Genomic DNA, 17,824 nt, shown 5'->3' on the forward strand with positions numbered 1-17,824 from the left:
CGCTACGCGCAGGCGCGCCGGGAAGCGCGCCACCTCGCGTCGTCTGCGCATGCTCCGGCTTCCCAAGCCGAGGGAGGCGTTGAAGCCGCGCGGGGAGGAAGGGGGCTTCACGTGCTTTCAGTGCGCAGGCGCACCGTCTCCTTCCACTTCGCCGGCCCATGAGTAGCTGACGGTGGCCTGGTTTTTTTTCGCCCTTCTAGTAACGCATGCGCAGATTGTTCCCGCCTTTTCCCCTCGCCAAGCGTGTTAGTTGCCAGAGGACGGGTGGGGGAAGGGTGCTGCGAGTGTTTCCCGCCCAAAAGGCCACGTGACCCCCTCAGGTTTTACCTCAGAATTCAGTTTCGTCCATCTTACAGTTTTCTGCTCAACGTTTCCAGTTCTGCCATTTAATTTATTTAAGAAAGTTGATGCATCCTTTGATTAAAAATAACAGATATTAGCAAAGCCGGTTAAAAAAAGAGAACTATTTAAAACATCCCCCCCCATGCATATAAAGCTAGGATTAAGGTAATAATGATATATGGGCAGGTTTGCCTGAAAAAATGTATTTTAGCAGGTGCCCCAAAGAGGGCAGCCTGATGTCAATAGGCAGGGAGTTCCAAAGTGCCTATTTGCTGGATTTCCAAAGCTGCTGGATTTCTTACCAATGTGGCGCCTGTAACTGCCATTTTAAACCATAAAAATAATAGCCATGATTAAGGGCATGGCTGCTGGATCAGACCAGGACAGGAGTGAGGCAAACACGAAGGATATAAAATAAAATAATAGAGTGAGCAGAAGGAAAACCAGGCTGATTCCCCCTAATAGCTTGCAGAAAAATCAAATGATTGAGCAAAGCAGGGAACCGAGAGCTTGCCCAAAGCGTAAAAAGGAAAAGAAGGAAGTTAAACCGGGGAATCACTAAACAACAGGAAATTCCTGATAAAGTTTGTTTTAGAAGGGGAGCAACCGCAGCAGAAACCACAAGCTCTGTAGGAAATGGGGTATTTCCTACAGATATATATATAAGCATATATATATATATATATATATGCTTTCGTAGATTTTCACGGGTACAGGAATGCAGGTTTTGGTGTCCTCGGGTGTCTTCCCGTGTAAAAGTTGGGGTGTCTAGGCGAAACGTCGCCTAGACACCCCAACTTTTACACGGGAAGACACCCGAGGACACCAAAACCTGCATATATATATATATATATATATATATATATATATATATATATAGTATTGCATATTTATACACTTCAGAGAGAGAAGTAGAAAATCTGATTCAAGCAAAGAATCATGTCAGGGAAATGAGCAAAATGGAAAACAACCCAGAGGAAAATGAAGCCCATTTGTGATGGATTTTAAAATCAATTCCGGTGTCCTTTCAAAGCAGGGCTGCCTGATCCTACTGAGCCCAGGGGCCACATTCATCCATTAATAAACCATCCGGAGGCCACGTGGCAGAGTGTGGCCACCCATTAAATTGTCAATGTAATGCATAGCTGTCAACTTACGGATTTGAAAATAAGGGACCAGCGGCCTTGAAAATAAGGGACCTGCAGCCTCACCTGTTCCAGGCACTCCAGTCTTCCTGTCCTCCTGCAGTCTTGTCAAACTCATGCTGGTAGCTTTGAGAACCCTGTCCAACCAACTTTGTAACCAGAGGTTCAACTGAATAAAATCTGAATCACATACCTTTCTGAAGAAACCAGAGGCCTTTCTCTTGGGCATTGTCGGCCAAACGGTGTCAAAGAAGGATAGAACATTTTTTATGTATGCTACAACAGCAGCAAGAATACACATCGCAAAGTATTGGAAGACACAAGATCTACCCACCTTGGAAGAATGACAGATGAAGGTGATAGACTACATGGAACTGGCAGAAATGACTGGCAGAATCCGAGACCAGGGGAGAGAGACAGCGGAAGAAGATTGGAAGAAATTTAAAGACTATCTTAAGAAATACTGCAAAATTAATGAGTGTTAGAATGGCATTGGCTTAGAAACTGCGTGGTTTCCAGCTGAATTGGATAAGTAACAAGAAAAGAAGGGTTGAAAATCTAAATGAAATTAAGGGGAAAGATTTGCTGAATTAACATAATAGAAATTGGAATTCAGAGAGGGGAGGTATGGGGAAGTCGGGAAAGTAAGGTATAAGAAAAAAAGGGAATGAAATTATACCTGTTCTTTTTTGTTTTGTTTTTCTTTGTTTGTGTTTTATTATTGTTTTATTTTGCTTTTATATAATTACTGAAAAACTTAATAAAATTCTTTTTTTAAAAAACTGAATCACATGCACCACAAGGCCTATGCAGCCTCAACTTAAGATGGCTCCCCAGCCTGGCTTTGCACTGCAAAGTTTGCAGCAGCACGTGCAAGAAAATGGCGTCCAGCATTCAAAAACCCCCTCAGCTTGCATTAACTAGCCACACACAAGGCATGCAAGCTCCACTCCCCAGTCGTTCTTAGACTTCTTATTGGGTGAGCAACACAGCCAAGCAACACAGTCGGAGCCTCCCTCCTCCCTGGCCGGCAGGGAGGAAGGGAGAGGAGCTGCTTCCTTAGAAATTTAAGGGACATCATTTAAGGGACATCCATCAATAAGGGACAGCAGCGGGACATGGCGCTGGAATAAGGGACTGTCCTTTCAAATTGTAGCCTTATGAGGCTTTGCCCTTGGGTGGGAAAAATATTGCGCCTGGGAAAGGGAAGTGGGAGTCAACAGACACTCAAGGAATAGTTTCGGAGAAAAGGCATTTATTTCTACCGTCCATGAACTGGTAGAAGGAGCACGTGTGATAGTCCACAACAGCATGCACGAAGTTCACAATCATGTGCACAAGCATATATACCTTTCCAGTTCCCTCCTCCTTTCTCCTCCTTCAGGAGTCCTCTGAGCATGAACAGAAAGCTGTCTTGGGACTATTGGACTCTTGGCCCCCTTCCCAGGAAAGGGGTTTCAGAGTGTTCAGATATGTTTCAATCTCTTGTTCTGGCATGGTTCCCGGACAGAAAGTAAGTTGCAATGTGGTTCTTTAGCAAGGCCAGAAGGCATCAGAAAGGCCTGAGAAACAATGGACTGTTCTCTACCTTTGTTGCAATCTTTTTAGTTACAGCAAGCGGAATGTTTCTGATGCTTAGCTGCTGAGAAAATGATTTTGAGAAGCTTTGAGCCTGCTTTGGTGGGGGGTGACTTCGGGCCTAGGTGAGGTCACCTGTCCTCACCTTCCTTCAAAATAAGGGACACTTGACAGCTATGATGTAATGAGCAGGGAGGAAGGGAGGGATTTGTATTTCTGTCATGGCGCTGGGCTGGGCAGGGAGGTTAAACCTTTTTTTGCACATCCCACCACTGTGTCAATATGTTATATACTCTCTCTGTCACCGCTAACAAAATTGGGGGATCTCAGATGGGTAGGAATTTGCGAAGGAACGGGTTCAAATCATGTCCCTGGCATGCAGGTCCTCCAGCCATTTTTCTTTTCTTTTCAGGGGCCTTTCCTGGAATGGCAGAACTGATAACACTTGAATGACGAACCCATTTTATAGCTTGCAAGACCAGCCACATTTTACTGCCCCAACTGACTGCACTGCATCCCAGCAGCCTTTGTGAGCTTACAGGTAAAAAAAAATTGTGGGGGACACACACCTCCCACATTGTTTTGCTGTCTTTCCTTTAAAAAACATGTTGCCCTGAGCAACAGACAATCCACTTCTATTTGTTTGTTTTATGTATTTGTTTCATTGAAAAATTATAGACTCCTTGGCTGTTAAGGAAAAGACTCAAAGTGGTTTACAAAAAGTTAAAACATTGAAAGCCATATTTTAAAATACACTGAAAGTTAAAAGCCAAAAGAGAATAGACTAACCAGGCATGTCCAAATTCCGTTTCGGGGGCCTAATCCGGCCCACCGGTTGGTTTAATCTGGCCCCTGTGGCAGTTTATTTCCTGGGGTAAAATCCTAAAGAAACCTTAACAACTTCAATCCTAAAAGAAGCTAAACGACTTTGGTCGGCCCTCACGCATGTTCACTTCATCAAATCTGGCCCTATTTGAAAAAAGTTTGGGCACCCCAATCTATGGCCTTTAAATTGTGAGTGTGGGGAGGGGGGCTATTGATTTTGAGGTAAAATCCTAGAAAAAGTTCAACAACTTCAAAAGGTCAACAACTTTGGTTGGCCCCCATGGCCCTTCACTTCATCAAATCTGGCCCTCTTTCAAAAAAGTTTGGACACCACAAAGTAAAACGCATGCAAGCTTTCTACACAATTGGGTAAAGGTAAAGGGACCCCTGACCATTAGGTCCAGTCGCTGACGGCTCTGGGGTTGCGGCGCTCATCTCGCTTTCCTGGCCGAGGGAGCCGGTGTACAGCTTCCGGATCATGTGGCTAGCAGGAATAAGCCACTTCTGGTGAACCAGAGCAGCGCACGGAAATGCCGTTTACCTTCCTGCTGGAGTGGTACCTATTTATCTACTTGCACTTTGATGTGCTTTCGAACTGCTAGGTTGGCAGGAGCAGGGACCGAGCAACGGGAGCTCACCCCATCATGGGGATTTGAACTGCCGACCTTCTGATCGGCAAGCCCTAGGCTCTGTGGTTTTACCCACAGTGCCACCCACACAACTGGGTAGACTTGTCTAAATTAAGAATGTATTCAGGCGCCAAAAAGAACAGTGAGGGTGCCTATCTGATATCAATAGGAAGGGAGTTCCAAAGTGTTTGTGCTTCTACACTAAAGTTCTTACAGATGTGGTGGTGGCATTATGTGAAACTTGTAAAGGTGCCAGTTTTGCCCTGGCTTGCATCATGCAGAGGTCTCTTCAGTGCTGCTAGCACAGCAATTTGACTTCACACCCAGAGGTGCTCTCCATTGTCTCTTAAGACAGACAGATGCCAACAACAACAAAACCTCTAAACTTTATTAGCACGATGCACATGTTAAAAAAACAATAAAATCCCTAGCTGTGCGACTGCAGTCTAAAAGGCACGACCACAAATGTGATGGGAAAGTATGGGGAGGGAAGAGGAAGGTAGCAAATTCAGGTGCTGGTTCTTACAAGTTGCAAAGTTCTTAATTTCCACAGGAGGAGCTGTGTGACTCTTTTCCAGCCAAAACAACAAACGGTCTTGCGGAATCTTAAAAGACTGGTACACATTTCTTATGGCATAAGGGTTTTTTTGGACCAGAGTCCACTTCATCAGGTTCATCCTGAGTCATATGGTTTTGCTGCAGGGCGGGGGTTGTAAAAAGTGAGGTCAGAGGAAAAAGATATGTGGGGAGACTGCAGGCAGTGATAATCTCATACTTAGCAGTGGTAATTCACAAAACAGTTCTTGATCCTGGCACCGACAAGCCAATTACCACAAAGAGTGTGCTAAAAATCCTTTGACTTGGATAGCCCTGAAACACTTCATCTACCCAGCGCTTTCACAGAGTTTCAGTCTCCCTCTGAAGTTGTTTTGCTGCAGGACGGCTATTTGAGGGTCATTTATCCAGTGTCCTGGCAGGTTGAAATGATCCCCCATTGGCTTCTGGATGTCGTCATTTCTGGTGGCGGGGTGTGTGTGTCTGCTTCTTATTTTGTGTGGCTTGTTTCTGCTATGCAGAAGGGCATTGCTAAGGGATGATAGGAATCACCCCGGAAAGATGATCAGGTGAATTAAGCCCTCATGCTGTGGATGGCATTCCTAGGGCCTCCGATGTGGAGATGGCATCTGGGCCTGATTCAAGGGCTGCCCCCTGGATCTGGATCTCCCCTTGGGGAGGGGGCTGCTTGTGAGCCAATATGGGCCTCCCACCAAGGACCCATTTGAATGCAATCAATTCAGTAAGAGGTGGAGCCAAACACTCTACATTTAACGCACATGGCTTCCCCCATGAACCCTGAGAAGTGTAGTTTGTTAAGGATGCTGGGAGGTATAGCTCTGTGTGGGGTAAACTACATTTCCCAGGATTCTTTGGGGGAAAGCCTTGCAGGGTTAGAAGGGACCCAAGGGGTCATCTGATCCAAACCCCTGCAATGCAGGAATCATAGCTAAATCTTCTTCTTTGGCGATCACTTGTAGCCGAGTAAGATTGTCTTCCATGAACACGGTCATATCAGCAAGGCCGTAAGTGACTGTGGAGGCCAATTCCTAGATCCACAGGTGTGGTGTGGATGTGACCTTAGTGCCTCAGATTAGCTTGGCTGTCCCATATCTCTCCTCATCTCTGCTCCTGGCAGGTGGCTCTTTCCTCTAGCCTTTGATAGGTTGATACGTTCTGTTTTGCGGGACCCACCTTGTTCTTTGGATTTATGCTGTTCTGTTCCATTTGGAGCGGGTTGGTTTGTTTTATAATTACAATAGCTTTATCTGTTTTTCAGTCTGTATGCTGTAATGTTGTTATCTGCCCTTACAGTGAAGGTTGGGTAAGAAATGTTGTAAATAAATAAATAACTTGTGAGTGCATCTGCCAGGAATTAAGCATGCTCAGATATTGTTAAGCTGAAGAACTATGCACCCTCCCTGGCTGAGCGGCTCTTAGGTCTGGGCTATGGAGTTTTATTGCTTTAAAAATAACTGAACAACTGTGAGATGTGAGAGATTCTTTGAATGCCATCAGGGGGTGGTTACTTTCACTAGGAGCCTTAATAAGAGAGTTGCTTAATGGATATTTGCAGCTTGACCTATTGGTAAGCTATATTCATGTTTAACATACATATTTATAACATACATACTTGGGCAGGAATAGCCAGCTGCACAAAGATGGGAGACACCTGGCTTGCCAGTAGTCCATGTGAAAAGGATCTAGGGGTCAGTGGACCACAAGCTTAACATGAGTCGACCGTGTGATGCAGTGGGGGTAGCTAATAGACTGAATCAACAGAAGTCAAGTGTCCAGATCAAGGGAAGGAATAGTTCTGCTCTATTCAGCCTTGGTCAGACCGCACTTGGAGTCCTGTGTCCAGTTCTGGGTGCCACAATTTAAGAAGGGTGTTGATTAGTTGAACGGGTGCAGAGGAGGGCGACCAAGGGTCTGGAAACCAAGCCTTAGGAGGAACAGTTGAAGGAGTTGGGGGTGTTTAGCCTGGAAAAGAGACTGAGAGGAGATATGATAGCCAAATATCTCAAGAGCTGTCACATGGAAGATGGAGCAAGCTTGTTTTCTCCTACTCCAGAAGGGAGGACCCGAACCAATGGCTTCGAGTTACGAAAAGGGAGATTCTGACTAAGCATCATGAAGAACTTTCTGACAGCAAGAGCTGTTCTGCGGTGGAATGGACTCCCTCAGGAAGTTGAGGACTCTCCAACCTTGGAGAGCTTTAAAAGAGGATTAGACAAATTCATGGAGGAGGAGAGAGCTATGGATGGCTGCTAGCTGCAATAGCTATTGCTCTGTCTGTATAGTCAGAGGCAGGGATGCTTCCAAGTACAGTACCAGTTGCTGGAAACCACAGGAGGGAAGAAAGTGCTCATTTGCTTGAATCCTGCTTACAACTTTTTAATCACTGTGAGAATATCGGCCACTGTCCAGCAGGCTCTTCTCATGTTCTTAAATGAACTGTTAATTGTTGGTTATTAATTTTCCTAGTGCTGCATTGCTATGATATCTGCTTTATTGTGTTCTAACTACAGCATTACTACTGTAGTTACTGTAGTTAGACTTGTAATTTTTGTGTGAGCCACTTTGAACACATATTTGCTTGTGGCCAATGTGGTATGTAAATAATTAGACAATGATTTTTAAAGCCAGTCTTGTGAATTTGGGAAAGGGTGTGTGCACTGGGGCCGGGGCATGGAATGGGTTTGATTTCAGATTGCTGCTCTTTTCTTCTGACCAGTAGGCAGCCCCGTGTTTGTATGAGAATGAGCTTGTGGGGTTTATATTTTGTTGTTTCCTCCTTCATTAAAAATACAGCTTGTTGTCAGGAGCCAGGCTGTTTGCAGCTTTCTCATAACCAAAAGGAAGTAGGCGGGCAGTGAGGAACTGTTTAGCTCTTCACACTTTGCTGCTGCGAATAAATTTCCCAGCCCCTAAACCTCCTGGAGGAATTCACAGCAGTGGTGGCAGCAGCGAAGACACCTCCAGGCTGCCCATGCAGAACCTGACACCACCTGGGCACATGCTGGTCATGTGTTACCCCAGACCTATTTCCCCAGAAGTTGCTTCTCTTAAGTTTTCTTGTCCACTTTGTCGCTGTGGAAATTTCAGCTTCATGGTCTTTCTGCAGAAAAGGCTTCATAACTTTTAGTGCTGTCAGAAATTGAGGCATCTTGGGGCAGGTGAGCAGAGTGGTTGTGAGGTGCAGACTCAGGGTTCAGGTTAGGGCACTGGGCTACCACGATTGGAGCAGGGGCCCATTCGACTGAAACAGCTTAAAATAGCACATATTTCCCCAGCTTTCCATTTAAAAATAACAAGGGCCCCTAACAGATAGTTCAGTCTAGTTCTGTGTCTGTCCCCCAGGTGTTTACCCCTGTGAGGATTAACGGGCTGTAGCAACTCACATTCAGATCCAACATGCCCTTGTGTCCCTGTTGGGCAGATTAAGGTAGTTCCCCCAGGCAGATGATTTTGGGTGCCCTGAAAGGGAAGCAGGTTGCCAGTTGTTTTAATTCATTGCTAGGTGTGCTTTTACTCCCAGGGAGAGATGTTGGTGGCACTTTCAGCCTCAGGTGGACAAAGGTAGCTAGCCTTGGGAACTGCATTCTGTGCTACCATCAGTGCTTTTCTTATAGGAAAAAAAGATACCAGTACAGTGGCACCTCAGGTTAAGAACTTATTTCGTTCCGGAGGTCCATTCTTAACCTGAAACTGTTCTTAACCTGAAGCACCACTTTAGCTAATGGGACCTCCCGCTGCCGCTGTGTTGCCGGAGCACGATTTCTGTTCTCATCCTGAAGCAAAGTTCTTAACCCGAGGCACTATTTCTGGGTTAGCGGAGTCTGTAACCTGAAGCGTCTGTAACCTGAGGTACCACTGTACTCCTCATGAAGTTGTTACAGTAACTGCCACATTTTTAACCAGTGTGTTTCTACTGGGGGGAAAAGGTGCCTGTACTGCGTACCCTTGAGTGCCCCCAGAAAGACAGAAAAAGCACTGGCCGTCATCCAGCCAGTACTGGCTCCTGAAGACACTCTTGGATGAGGCAAGCATGCCCCTGAAACTTGTGGTTTTATTGCTTTTTAGAAGACCTGTTTTAATTGCTATGCTTTTTAGCTCTTTGCTTTATTGTCTGTTTTAATTAAGGCTGCTTGAATGTTAATGTGTGTTTTTAATTATGGTTGTATGCCACTTAGAAGCTGTTCTGGCACACGAGCAGTACAGTGGTACCTTGGTTCTCAAACATCTTGGTACTCAAAACAACTTGGAACCCAAACACTGCAAACCCGGAAGTATGTTTTTTGGTTTGCAAACTTTTTTCGGAAGTTGAACATGCTCCGTTTTGAGTGCTACACTTCCGATTTAAGTGCCACACTTCTGTTTTGAGTGCCACGCTTCCATTTGGAGTGTTTCGCTGAGGTGAGGTCTGTGTTTTTGCTATTTGCGTTTTTGTGGCTCCTTTTTTTGAGACTGTGTGCAACCCAGTTCAGCTACTGATTGATTGATTGATTGATTGATTGATTGTGTGACTGCAGTACATTGTTTATTGCTTTAATTTTATGGCTCCATGGTCTCGTTAGATAGTAAAATTCATGTCAAATGGCTGTTTTAGCGGTTGTTTTTAAAAGTCTGGAACGGATTAATCCATTTTACATTACTTTCGATGGGAAAGCACACCTTGGTTTTGGAACACTTTGCTTTTGGAACAGACTTCCAGAACGGATTAAGTTTGAGAACCAAGGTACCACTTATATAAATTAATTAATAATAAATGCACCTTGTCGTGGTATGGTGGTGGCCGGGATGTGGTGGTAGAGCGGGGAGAGACATCATTTGCTGTTCAGCCTCAGGAGCTGAAATTTCTCAGGCAAGCTCTGTCATTTCCCACATCCCCTCCTCTTTTTCACTGTGCTGATTTTTAACTGGAGACCAGCAAGCTTTTGAAAATATTTTAAAATGAATGAATAAACAAACAAACAAACAACAACAACTCACCCCCATGCTGCATGCTTTGCAAAGACTAAACTCTTCCTGATTTATTAATGCAGCACGTGCCGATGAGGGTGGGTGGGCAGGCAGCGCTTCTGTGTAGCTGCTCTGGGGTGAGGCTGGGGGAAGTGGCTGCGTGTGTGGATGTGACTCAGAGAGCTCCTTAATGTGAGGCGGGGATGTGCGGGCATCAAGCACTCCTGTTGAGTGAAATCTCCCACTCCCTTGTCTTCGCCCTTGCCTTCCCCGCCCTGCTTTTTGATATTCGTCAGGAGGCTGCCTGAGGAGGAAGGAGTCATACCAACCTCAGCGCCGCCATGCAGTGTTCTTGTGATTAGAGGCAACAAATGGTTCTGTGCATGCTCCATGTGAGAAAACACTCCTCATAGTGAGCAACCTGCCTTGGCAGGTCGGATGGCCAGCAGCTGACACAACCTCAGTTGTTCTCCGACTGGACCGTCTCTCCCTTGGGATGGGGTGTCCTAGTTATTTTTTTGGGGGGGGTTCCTGCAAGTAGTGGAGCCAGAAAGGTCATTTGTTGTTTAGTTGTTTAGTCATGTCCGCCTCTTCGTGACCCCCTGGACCAGAGCATGCCAGGTATTCCTGTCTTCTACTGCCTCCCGCAGTTTGGTCAAACTCATGCTGGTCGCTTCCAGTCCCACCATCTCCTCCTCCGTCGTCCCCTTCTCCTTGCGCCCTCCATCTTTCCCAACATCAGGGTCTTTTCCAGGGAGTCTTCTCTTCTCATGAGGTGGCCAAAGTACTGGAGCCTCAGCTTCAGGATCCGTCCTTCCAGTGAGCACTCAGGGCTGATTTCCTTCAGAATGGAGAGGTTTGATCTTCTTGCAGTCCACGGGACTCTCAAGAGCCTCCTCCAGCACCAGAATTCAAAAGCATCCATTCTTTGGCACACAGACGTACTGTTGGAGGCAGTAAATGCTTCCACATTCCAGCTGCTGGGAGTCGCTAGTGGGGAGATCACTGCTGTTATCCTCAGTTCATTCTTCCAATAGACACTGTGAGCATAGGATAGAACCTTTGGCTCAATCCAGCAGCCAGGCCCTTCTTAGGTTTTATGCTTACCATCACAGCCTTCAGACCTGCTCTAACCATGACACATCAGTCATAGCTGGGGGGGGGGGGATGTGCCAAGCAGAACTGATTCATGGACGCATGGTGCCTTTTGCATGAGTTTAACATTGTAAATAAAGGGGCGATGGTTCAGAGATGACTGGTTTCCTGCAGTTGCAGAAAAGGTGTGTTGCTGTCATTGACTGAGTACAGTGCTAGCAGCAAGCTCTAGAGCAGGGGTCTGCAACCCACGGCTCTGGAGCCGCATGTGGCTCTTTTACACCTTTGCCACGGCTCTGGGGCGGATACTAGCAAGGGGAGGAAGTGCATTGTGCGCCCCGACACTCCCCACTGTGGCGGGCGCTGTACTGGCTGTGACGTCGCATGGGGGCAGTGCGTGCGTTAGTCACGCACCGTCCCGACGTCACCTTCCTGCCCGCTGTCAGATCGCAGCTCCAGAGATATATTTGTTTTAAATGTTGCAATGGTTTTGCGGCTCCCTTTTTTTTTTCCTTTGGAAACGGTTCCAAGTGGCTCTTTTTGTCTTAAAGGTTGCAGACCCCTGCTCTAGAGAGCTTCCAGCAGAGTAGAGAGGGAGATGACAGGAGGAAAGAGGAATTAGGGTAAGATCATCTTCTGAGGCCCTCCTTCGTGTGCCTCCTCCTTGAGAGGTCCGGAGGGTGGCAATATGAGAACGGGTCTTCTCTTCAATGACTCCCTATCTGTGGAATGCTCTCCCCAGGGAAGTTCACCTGGAGCTTTCATTTTACACCTTTAGGCGCCAAGCAAAAACATTCCTTTTTAACCAGGCCGTTGGCTGATTTGATTGACATCCTATGCCCTTTTAAAATGTGGTGTGTTTTTTTTGGGGGGGCGTTATTGGGTTGTTGTTTTTATTTTGATTATATATTTTGTGATTTTATATTTTGATTTTGTTCTGTGAACCGCCCTGAGGCCTTTAGGTATAGAGCGGTATATAAATTCAATCAATCAATAGGAGAAATTGCTTGGATGAAATTCCCTAACCACGGAATCATAGAGTTGGAAGGGAAACACCCCCCTCCCCCAAGGCTCAACTAGTTCTACCTCTGCAGTGCCGGAATCATAGCTAAAGAATCCCTGACATTTGGCCATCCAAGCTCTGTTTAAAAACCTCCACCAAAGGAGAGCCCAGAACCTTCCAAAGGAGTCTGTTCCACAGTCAACTAGCTTTTACCACCAGAAACTTCTCCCTGATGTTCAGTCGGAATCTCATTTCTTGTCATTTCAGTCTGTTGGTTCAGGTCCTACCCTCTGGAGCAGCAGAAAACAAGCTTGCTCCATCTTCCATGTGACAGGCCTTTGAAAACATTTGAATATGGCTATTCGAATCCCCGTGACAGGGTGAGCTCCCGATGCTCAGGGTGAGCTCCCGATGCTCAGGGTGAGCTCCCGATGCTCGGTCCCAGCTCCTGCCCACCTAGCAGTTCGAAAGCACATCAAAGTGCAATTGTGTCCCCTCTTAATGGTTTAAGGCTTAACCTCCTCTTCTCAACTCCCTAGGACTGTGGCACAACCCTCCAGGTGTGATGTGACCAGCCTTGAATGGGTTGGAACTATTAACTATTTAAGAAAGGATGAGGAAGAAAAATCCTTCCTTATCTCCCTGCGACTCCCCCCCTCCCTTTCTGGTTCCTAGTGAGATCTTAACACCAGCAGCATTTCATCCAGGGCTCTCTTTGTCTTCCTCCCCTCCTCCCCTTTCTCCCCCCACCTTCGAGGAAGAGCTTTCCACGTTCCATGCTGAGCAGGCAAATATAAAAATGAGCAGCCAGTTATTAACATTGTCAGGGGATAGAAGAGATCAGCATCTCATTCTGCTTGGCTGTGAATCTAGGCAGACTAGGCCCAGAAACCCTTTCCCAGGGCCTGGGTCTTAAGTCTTGGCCAGTGGCGTAGCGTGGGTTGTCAGCACCCAGGGCAAGGCAAGTAATTTGCGCCCCTAACACGTGGATTTGCGCCCCCTAACCCTAACCCCCAGATGTTGCGCCCGGTGCGGCCGGCCCCCCCTGCACCCCCCACGCTACGCCACTGGTCTTGGCGCATGTGAAATAAGACCAAGAGTGTCTCTGAGCTTGTTCTTAGCATGTTTCCCACATCACCAAGCAATCGCAGCCTGTCTCCTCACATCTTGGATTTATCGGACAGGGTTTGCACAGCCAAACAGGGCAGATTCCAGGACAGCTCAAATGTCCCAGCAGCACCCCACCCACCCACCTTTTTAAAAATTAAACTCATCAAGTACCTTGTTTTACCTGGAAGAGTAAAGTGGTCTCTTGGCACTAGGAGAAAGGGGCTGTGGGCTCTTTCGGCGGCTTTCACAAGATGAACTAATGGTCAACAGAGTTTGAGTGACGGCCACCAACATGGATTGCTTTAAAAGAGGATTAGACAAATTAATGGAGGAGAATAAGGCCATCGATGGCTACTAGCCACAGTGGCCAGGTTCTTGGAGGTAGTATCGCTTCTGAAGGTCAGTTGCTGGCAGTCGCAAGAAGGGAGAGTGCTTTCACACTCAGGTCCTGCTTGGGGCACCTGGTTGACCACTGCAAGGAGAGTATGCTGGACTAGATGCCGCCCCCCTTTGGCCAGACCAAGCAGGTCCATTCTTATGTCTGCATGAGGGCGTATCTATACCTCAGACCTGAGCCATGACTGTTAAAGAGGAACAATCTTATAGTCTACTTAGCGTTGATACAACTAATATGAACCAGCAGCTTCCTAGTATGAACCACACCTAACAAAAATCAGGTTTGGGGGCTTTTACAGAGAGCTGGGAGGTTTAGGGTTAACTTCTAGAAAAGCATGCCACAGGCTTGATGTCCTTTGCCTTGGTGTCCAACTTCCAAGCCTGTTGCGGAGAAGATGCAGCCTGCCTCTTGCCATTTCACAAAACTACCTTCGCCAAACTGGGGCATCAAAGAAGCAGACTATATTTCAGGATTGGTTCTGGAGTTCAGAAAATGGGGGAGCCTCCAATTTGCTCACACCACCTTTTAAAGGGAGATAACAGCCTGTCTTGGGTGGGGTTGACTCTGAAACATAGAGTGGGGGGTGGAATGTCAGGTTAAACCAGGGGTAGGCAAACTAAGGCCCGGAGGCCGGATTTGGCCCAATCACCTTCTAAATCCAGGCCACGGACGGTCCGGGAATCAGCGTGTTTTTACATGAATAGAATGTGCCCTTTTATTTAAAATGCATCTCTGGGTTATTTGTGGGGCATAGGAATTCATATTCCCCCCCCCAAAAAAAATATAGTCCCCCCCCCACAAGGTCTTTGGGACAGTGGACCGGCCCCCTGCTGAAAAAGTTTGCTGACCCCTGGGTTAAGCCTTTCAACCAACTTCTTTCGAAAAACCAAACAGCCCTGCTTAAATCAGGAGATAAAATACGTTAGTTAACTTGCATAATTCATTATCACAAGATGTGAAGATGGCCACTAAACTCAGGCTGCTTTAGAAAAGGACTGTGTGAAATGTTTGTAGAGGAGGAGAGGTCTGTCCAAAGGTTACTAACAGCCATTGGACAGACCTCCCTAGCTAAACTGGTCTAGAGGCAATCTCTACCTCTTCATATCAGGTACATGGGGATGAAGAAAACTGTGCCCCCCCCCCCTTGGAGGCTATAGAGGAAGAGGCATAGCTAGGCTCTCTTGTACCCTCAGCAAGGAGCTGTATTGGAACACACACACACACTGTCCCTTGTGCCCTTGCCACGGGCTCCTAGTCGCTCCAAACCAGAGTAGAGAGGCGCGTTTTTCGCACCTCCCTGGGCCAGGGCCGTTGGCGGGGGCCAACCTAACCAACCCCTGGGTACGCCCCTGTATAGAAGCAACAATCTGGCGGCTGCCTACAGTCTAGGCTAGATGAAACTTGGTTTGATGCTGCACAGCCAATTCCTACAAGTGGTAAAGATTTGCAGGTGCCTCCTCTTAAAAACAGTGTTCTCGAAGCTACTAACATGAGTTTGACCAAACTGCAGGAGGCAGTGGAAGACAGGAGGGCCTGGCGTGCTCTGGTCCATGGGGTCACGAAGAGTCGGACACGTCTAAATGACTAAACAACCACCTCTAAAATATCTATTAATATTATTTCCTCAGGTGCTTGCAAGCAGGGCTATTCCCATGAATTTAGCCAGGATTTTGCGGGGGGAGGGCAGGACTTTTTGGGAGGGCAGAACTGACGTGATCGGTCAGTTGGTTAAGTATTTCTATTGTTTTACTTGATCTGGGGGGCAGCTGTCCCCCGCCCCAGCTATGCCCATGGCTATTCCTGTCCATGGCAGTTGTGCTTCAACAGAAGCAGGTCCTTTAAGGCGGCTAAAAGGATGAATCCATATGAACCATCAGGAAGCTGGCACCAATCTTCCTACAGCACTTTTCCATGGAAGTTCGTTGGGTCTTGTGTATCCCCGTCCAAAGCAGAAAAACAAATCCATTTGAATCAATGCGGTTTTGCAATGATGCCCGGGGGTTCCTGTGCATTGCTGAAATCTTTACCGTAACAGAAGATGTCAATAGAAATTGGGACAGGGGTGCACAGATTGGCAAATTCTTTGCTGCAAAACACTGAATTGGTAGCAGATAATTTCCTGTAAATATATATATATTTTAAAAGGAAAACCCAGCATTGAGTGCAAGAAACTAGTCCTCAGAAGAGCAACCCAGCGTGACAGTTTTATTTTCTTTCCATCATTTTTTAAATATATAAATACCCTCCCATGAATCCCCAGCATAAATATTTTTGCAAAGCAGTTTCATCATCTTGCTACGCTAGACAATCTTGTGAAATATTTAAATCGGGAGGGTTAAGAACGTAAAACCCAGGACTCCCATCTGGGTTCCCTCCCCCCAGCCCTACAGTGGTGCTGTATACTTCCCTTCTCCCCCCTCCCCAGTTTGTAACCCTAGTTTCTAATTCATGCCAGCGCCTCAACCGGTCCAGCCGTGTCTTGCGGACGCTAACAGGAAATTGTGGCTAATGGATTTACACTTAGTTGGAAGAAGACGTGAGAGAAAGGATGAGTTCAGTGGTGCTGAGATGGATATGAAGAAGACTTGCACCCCCTCCTATAGCCCAACTAGGTTGGCAAAGATGAGATTTTAAACACACCAACTAAAAATGCTTGTATAGACATCGTTTCAGTTCAACCTACAGACCTCTCCAGCTGAGGTTTCCCATCAAAGCACTGACTGCAGAAAGAGAAGTCATAATCGGTGAGGATATGTTTTGATGGCAGGCAAATGGAAGGATATGGAAGGGGACACTTATGGGACTGGGAGTAGGAGATGGCGTTTGCGGAGAGGATGAGGCAGGCGGGGAAGTGGGCAGGGGGAACGTGGACCACTAAAAGGATGAGCATGATATTGCTTTGACAAAATCCCACACTGGCCTAGGCTGCTTCCAGACAATGCGTTTATTGAGCATTCATTCACACCGATTTGCTTGCAGGGCAGTTAGGCAGCGCTGCATTGAAGGAAGCGCCCCCCCCCGAATTTCCTTATCGCAAGAGGACGGAAAGCGCCCTTTGCGACAGTCTGGAAGCGCTCTTCATGATCTACATCCGTGAGAGTTTAAAAGGGTTACCAAGTGAATTGGGGGTTGGGGATGGGGGGACAGGCTGAGCAACACTGGCTGGTCTTCTGGGGCACCCCCCACAATGAGCTCTGTTGACTAGCTCTACGAAGGGGGAAAGTGGGCAATGTCTAAATAACTTTATCCCTGCCCTCCCCCCCCCCAACATGAGGTGTTCAATGCATGTCACACTTAGCGTATTATGATGTCTGGCACTAGTTTACATCACATTCTTTACCCTGTGTTTAACCTGCTATGAATAAAGCCCACAGAGTTCTTGAGTCCTCCAGTGCCCAGAGAGGGCCAGAATCTTCTTGCCACAGCAAGGAGCTAATGTTGAGCTGAGGATGGAGATTCACCCCTCTTAAAAAACGTCAAGAGAGGACGAAAGGCATCAAGGCAGTTCCGCCCACCTGTGTTTTTCTCATCAGCACTCTTTGAATTGTGGCAGAATCGTAGTACAGTCATTTGAACCTAAGCCAAGTCCTAAGGATATGTCGTTTCCATTATGGAATCTTCTCCAGGCTCTCTCAGACTTTCCACTTTGCTTTTATTGGCAGGAAAAATTAATCAGCCTAAAGGAATTCTTTAAGTAGACTTTAACTGAGTAGAATCAGTGGGAGATGAGAGGCTGGGCAAGGTCCATTTTCACGTCTTGAGTCTCTAAAATCAACCCAACCTGCTGGATCTGGAAAGTATCGGAAATGAAAAAAGGTGGGGATAGGAGTACACTATCGCAGGTCACATCTGTAACTATTAAACGTTTTTGCTACTTGAGAAAACATTAGATTTGGGGGGTTTTTTGGTAGGGTATGGGGAGATCTGAAGAAGTGCATTTTCCACCAAAAGTCTGTTCCCTTTTCTCAGATCTAATGGATCAGAAAGCTGTGTTTTTATAATTCCACTGCCAGGCTGGAAGTGGCTTGATTTTGCTTATTTTATTTCATTTTCGTAAGCGAATGGGGGGGTGTCATACCTTTTTTTAAAAAAAGAGAGAGCTGAGAACTGACAACAGACAAGAGTCTCCACGTGTGTAGAGAGACAAGGCTCAGCTCTGTGATTTATTTAGCTTTGCTAT

The 17,824-nt window shown here is 46.6% G+C and overlaps 1 long non-coding RNA gene across 5 annotated transcripts; it reads left to right on the plus strand.

Moving 5' to 3' along the window:
* The first annotated feature begins 4 nt into the window (after positions 1 to 4).
* LOC309355908 lies at positions 5 to 17,528 on the plus strand. 5 transcript variants are annotated; one of them, XR_014162603.1, is made up of 3 exons: positions 5 to 320; positions 3,478 to 3,606; positions 16,100 to 17,528. It is a non-coding gene; the product is annotated as an uncharacterized lncRNA (long non-coding RNA). The 5 variants fall into 5 exon arrangements; XR_014162604.1 differs by lacking the exon at positions 5 to 320 and adding an exon at positions 361 to 507 and having other exon boundaries at positions 3,457 to 3,606; XR_014162605.1 differs by lacking the exon at positions 5 to 320 and adding an exon at positions 361 to 507.
* Positions 17,529 to 17,824: the final 296 nt, after the last annotated feature.

This window comes from Podarcis melisellensis, assembly GCF_964234715.1.
Source record: "Podarcis melisellensis genome assembly, chromosome: 13".
NCBI lineage: Eukaryota > Metazoa > Chordata > Lepidosauria > Squamata > Lacertidae > Podarcis > Podarcis melisellensis.